Below are 6,000 nucleotides of genomic sequence, written 5' to 3'. Positions count from 1 at the left end.
TGACATTAGATTTTTTTACTGTAAATACACACACACACACACACACACACACTTTTAGGAGTTCCTCCCCCTCTCCCTCAGTGTTCTCAAGTTTGCAGGCTGACGCGTTCAAGTGCCTGATCCGGCTGTGGGATATCAGAGCTCCAGCCTTCTGTGCAGTTGTTCTCGCTCCACCTGCCAAAAGCCGAAGGGGGCGCGGCTGGGACCTCTGCCCACAAAGTCTGGCCTCCCACCCCGCCTCCCTTCTCGGAGAGAAAGTTGTGGCTAAAGCGGAGAGGACTTAGAGGAAGTCCAGAGCACACGCGGCCCCCCTCAGGAGGTCCACAGGCTGAGGGGGACTTGATTGACTGTTAGAGGTAAGGAAGCTTCGAGCCTCTTTTCAATCTTGTTGCTTCTTTCTTCCCTGCCAGCTGCTGACTTGGCATTTGTGACAACAACTTGCTGAGCTGCAAATGACCCCAAAATGATTTTCTTTTTCCCTGTGGCGTGTTTTTGAAATGACTTAGTGACCCTGATCAGTGGATACTTTTACTGGGCTAAATATATTCCAGGACTTGACCTCAGCAGCCTTTATGTATTTTTATATTTCAGGTTGTGCGCTGAGGTTTAGATAGGAGCTATGTGGTGACTTTTTTTTTTGCAGAACCTAATGGAATTTAGGATGTGGGTTTGCAAAAAAAAAAAAAATGTCTGGTCAGCATATGGGGAAATAGGGAAGTTTTTAATGCCAAATATTCCTAGGGTGTGGTAATGAAGGATGGGCTTCTGTTGCTTTTGTTTGTTTGTTATCCCGACACAATAAGAGCTGCTCCTTGTGCGTTTTGTGAGCTATTCACAAGAGATTTTTGGCAGGAAAATGCGTGTCTGTATGGTATAATGCCGTGGAATATTGTCAGGGGGAAAAAAAGGGCAAAAAGACGTAATGTTTCCAAACAATACGAATATCACCATATTTTCCGGGCTATCATGGCATCGGAATTCAAGCCGCACCCACCAAATTTCAGAAAGAAAATATATTTTTTCCATATATGAATGTTTATTTACATATAGACATTGTTTCCTAACGGTGCCTGTCACACGGCAGTAAAACGGCTGATCAAACAAAACAGAAGCCATCGGCTGAAGCCATCGCCATATATATATATATATATATATATATATATATATATATATATATATATATATAATGTGGGTTTGCAAAAAAAAAATGAAAAAAATGTCTGCTCAGCATATAGGGAATTAGGGAAGTTTTTAATGCCAAATATTCGTAGGGTGTGGTAATGAAGGATGGGCTTCTGTTGCTTTTGTTTGTTTGTTATCCCGACACAATAAGAGCTGCGCCTTGTGCGTTTTGCGAGCTATTCATTAGAGATTTGTGGCAGGAAAATGCGAGTCTGTATGGTAAAATGTCGTGTTAAAAAAGGGCAAAAAGGCGTAATGATTCCAATAAATACAAATATTAGCATATTTTCCGGGCTATCATGGCATCGGAATTCAAGCCGCACCCACCAAATTTTAGAAAAATATATATTTTTTCCATATATGAATGTTTATTTACATATATTCATTGTTTCCTAACTGTGCCTGTCACACGGCAGTAAAACGGCTGATCAAACAAAACAGAAACCATCGTCAGAAGCCATCGCATGTATATATATATAATATATATATATATATATATATATAAATATATATATATAAATATATATATGCTCTTGCGACTGTGTTGGATCCATTATGGATTGAACTTTCACAGTATCATGTTAAACCCGCTCGACATCCATTGCTTTCCTCCTCTCCAAGGTTCTCATAGTCATCATTGTCACCGACGTTCCACTGGGTGTGAGTTTTCCTTGCTCTTATGTGGGCCTACCGAGGATGTCCTAGTGGTTTGTGCAGCCCTTTGAGACACTAGTGATTTACGGCTATATAAGTAAACATTGATTGATTGATATATATATATATATATATATATATATATATATATATATATATATATATATATATATATGCAGAATCTAATGGAATTTAGGATGTGGGTTTGCAAAAAAAAAATTTAAAAAGTGTCTGGTCAGCATATGGGGAAATAGGGAAGTTTTTTAATGCCAAATATTCCTAGGGTGTGGTAATGAAGGATGGGCTTCTCTGTTGCTTTTGTTTGTTTGTTATCCCAACACAATAAGAGCTGCTCCTTGTGCGTTTTGTGAGCTATTCACTAGAGATTTGTGGCAGGAAAATGCTTGTCTCTATGGTATAATGCTGTGGAATACTGTCAGGGGGAAAAAAAGGGCAAAAAGACGTAATGATTCCAAACAATACGAATATCACCATATTTTCCGGGCTATCATGGCATCGGAATTCAAGCCGCACCCACCAAATTTTAGAAAAAAATAAATTTTTTCCATATATGAATGTTGTTTCCTAACTGTGCCTGTCACACGGCAGTAAAACGGCTGATCAAACAAAACAGAAGCCATCATCATATATATATATATATATATATGCAGAATCTAATGGAATTTAGGATGTGGGTTTGCAAAAAAAAATGAAAAAAGTGTCTGGTCAGCATATGGGGAAATAGGGAAGTTTTTAATGCCAAATATTCCTAGGGTGTGGTAATGAAGGATGGGCTTCTGCTGCTTTTGTTTGTTTGTTATCCCGACACAATAAGAGCTGCTCTTTTTCATGCGTTTTGTAAGCTATTTACAGGGGATTTGTGGCAGGAAATTGGTATAATGCCGTGTAATATTGTCAGGGAAAAGAAACAACAGTAAGAAAAAAAGGGCAAAAAGATATAATGAGACATTTTCATTCCAATAAATACAGAAGTTACCGTATTTTCCAGGCTATCAAGGGCATCGGAATTTAAGCTGCACCCACCAAATTTTAGAAGAAAGAAATATTTTTTCCATATATGAATGTTTATTTACATATAGTCATTGTTTCCCCAATGGTGCCTGTCACACGGCAGTAAAACGGCTGATCAAACAAAACAGAAGCCATCACCATATACATATACATATACATATACATATACATATACATATACAGAATCTAATGGAATTTAGGAAGTGGGTTTGCAAAAAAAAAAAAGTGTGTGGTCAGCATATGGGGAAGTAATAGAAATAGGGAAGTTTTTAACGTCAAATATTCCTAGGGTGTGGTAATAAGGGATGGGCTTCCGTTGCTTTTGTTTGTTTGTTATCACGACACAATAAGAGCTGCTCCTTTTTGTGCGTTTTGTAAGCTATTTACAGAAAAATGCGCGTCTGTATGATATAATGCAGTGTAATATTGTCATGAAAAAAAACAATAGCAAGAAAAAAGGGCAAAAAGACGTAATGAGACAATTTGATTCCGATAAAGACAGATGTTACCGTATTTTCCGGGCAATCAAGGGCATCAGAATTTAAGCTGCATCCACCAAAATTTAGAAGAAATATTTTTTTTTCCATATATGAATGTTAATTTACATATATTCATTGTTTCCCAACAGTGCCTGTCACAAGGCAGTAAAACGGCTGATCAAACAAAACAGAAACCACCGTCACGGACCCACTAGCTCTCCAAACAGCTAAACAGACTCAATAACTCCACGGTGAAATGACGAAACTGAAACGATAAGAAAATAATGCCCTTGTGAGCTAATAATACTAACACAGTTAGCATATTAGCTAATACTAACGGCGCTAGCTTGATAGAGCAAAGAAAAATCCATAAATTAGCCACACCATTTTATGAGCCACAGGGTTCAAAACGTAACCCAGAAAATATGTCATATATATATATATATATATATATATATATATATATATATATATATATATATATATATATATATATATATATCAGTGGTTCTTAACCTTGTTGGAGGTACCGAACCCCACCAGTTCAAATGCGCATTTAACGAACCCTTCTTTAATGAAAATTAAAACAATTTTTTTTTCAAATTCAAGACAAAAGTTATATGTTTTTTTTACTGGTGCACAAAAAGAACTCTGCGTGAACATCACCTTTTTCAAAGAACAAAACCAACACAGAGCAAGAACTCATAACAAATTCCACACCTGCAAATTTGTCATGTTCTGTGGTCACGTTTTGTTTAGTTATGTTCTGTTGGTTTAAGACACTTTTTAGTTCCTGTTTACGCGCCATTGTTTTGTCACCATGACGACCGATTAGTTCACCTGTACACATTTGGATTCACGCACCTCATTTGTTTAGGACTCACGCACCTGTGTTAATCATGTCGCTATGATTTAAGCTTGTAGTTGCCAGGCAGTCGGGCTGGCGTCATTGTTGTTGCTCCATGCTCTGTTCACTCCAGTTATGTATCGCTGTGCTCATTTCCTTCCAAGTAAGTTTTGTTTATTCATGTCACGTTTAGCGAGTCTTTTGTTTCATATCCACAGTTTTGCCTTTGTGGTAGTTTTTATTTTTCAGCCAAGTTTGTTCTCCGCCTTTAGTTTGCACTTTTCTTTATAGATACATTCAAATGTGTCTTTACCTTCACGCCATGTCCCATCACCTTCCTTTCTATTCCGGGAAAATAAACCACATCATAGCCCCCGTTCTGACAAAATTAGTGGGACTTCTGCGGTTGCCGTATACATAATACGCAGATAGGGAGAACGTTCTATACACACGATAAGTCGGATGTGTCTTGACCTCCGCCGAACCCCTGAGACCAACTCACCGAACCCAGGTTAAGAACCACTGATATATATATATATATATATATATATATATATATATATATATATATATATATGGCGATGGTTTCTGTTTTGTTTGATCAGCCGTTTTACTGCCATGTGACAGGCACCGTTAGGAAACAATGACTATGTAAATAAACATTCATATATGGAAAAAATATATATTTTTATTATCAGAATAAAACAACAACAGTGAAAATGGAAGAAAAAAGAGCAAAAAACATGACGTAATGTGGAAAAATTGAATTGTTTACAGTAATAACTATAATTTTGTCACAAAGCTGATACTAAATTCTGATATATATACATACACGTATATATATATATATATATATATATACATACATATATATGTATATATACATACATTTATATATATACACATATATATATTTACATACATTGATATATATATATATATACATGCATATCAATGTATTTAAATATATATATATATAATAACTTAGATTTGTATCGCACTTTTCTAGACACTCAAAGCGCTCAATTATATATCAATGTATATATGTATGTATATATATATATATATATATACCATATTTTCTGAAGTACGCTTTGAACCATGTGGCTCATTAAACGGTGCAGACTAATTTTTCTTTGCTAACAGCTGTATTGATTTGTATTCAACCGCAATGACAGTTTGCACGTGCTGCAAGTTGAAAATGCACTTCCTGTTTCGTGCCTTGATCCGGACACATAACCTTCCATAGCGTTACTGCCCAAAAGGATTCTGCATTCATGTCTTTTTTTGGGGCATTTTTTAAAACAAAATAAATATATATCTAAATGTCCCTTGCATACTTTGAACTTGGTGGGAAAGTTTGGACACCCCTGGTATAAAATGTTTTTTTTTTCTAGGATAATTGTCGTGCTTTTAAAACCTCCACTTTTGGCTTTTACAGCTTAGGGTGCGCCTCTTTAGGCCCTGAAAAGGCACAAAGAGTTACCGTGGAGCCCAATTCTTACCACTGTTGGCGTAGAATAGATTGTACAAAAGCCAAAAGCAGTGAAGTTGTCACGTTGGGTAAATGGTCAATAAAAAGAGGATACAACAAATCCTTTTCAATTTATATTCAATTGAATAGACTGCAAAGACAAGATATTTTATCTTCACACTGAGAAACTTAATTTTTTTTGAAAAATAATCATGAACTTGAATGTTTACCAGTGTGTTACATGGCCTTTCCTTTTAACAACACTCAGTAAAGCTCTGGGAACTGAGGAGACACATTTTTGAAGTGGACTTCTTTCCCATTCTTGCTTGATG

General features: G+C 36.2%; 1 protein-coding gene across 4 annotated transcripts in view; it reads left to right on the top strand.

Annotated features, from left to right (window-relative positions):
- Positions 1–202: 202 nt before the first annotated feature.
- The window catches only part of LOC133559645 (collagen alpha-1(XVII) chain-like), a 78,844-nt gene continuing 73,046 nt past the window's right edge, over positions 203–6,000 (top strand). For 3 of the 4 annotated variants that reach the window (XM_061911594.1, XM_061911593.1, XM_061911592.1), the window contains exon 1: positions 203–356. The gene's annotated coding sequence lies outside the window, so the exon portion shown is untranslated. The remainder of the gene's footprint in view (positions 357–6,000) is intronic. The other variant, XM_061911595.1, reaches the window with a different exon arrangement.

Source organism: Nerophis ophidion, linkage group LG09 (assembly GCF_033978795.1).
Source record: "Nerophis ophidion isolate RoL-2023_Sa linkage group LG09, RoL_Noph_v1.0, whole genome shotgun sequence".
Lineage (NCBI taxonomy): Eukaryota > Metazoa > Chordata > Actinopteri > Syngnathiformes > Syngnathidae > Nerophis > Nerophis ophidion.
Note: the sequence above shows the minus strand (reverse complement) of the source record. Positions and strands in the feature narration are given on the sequence as shown.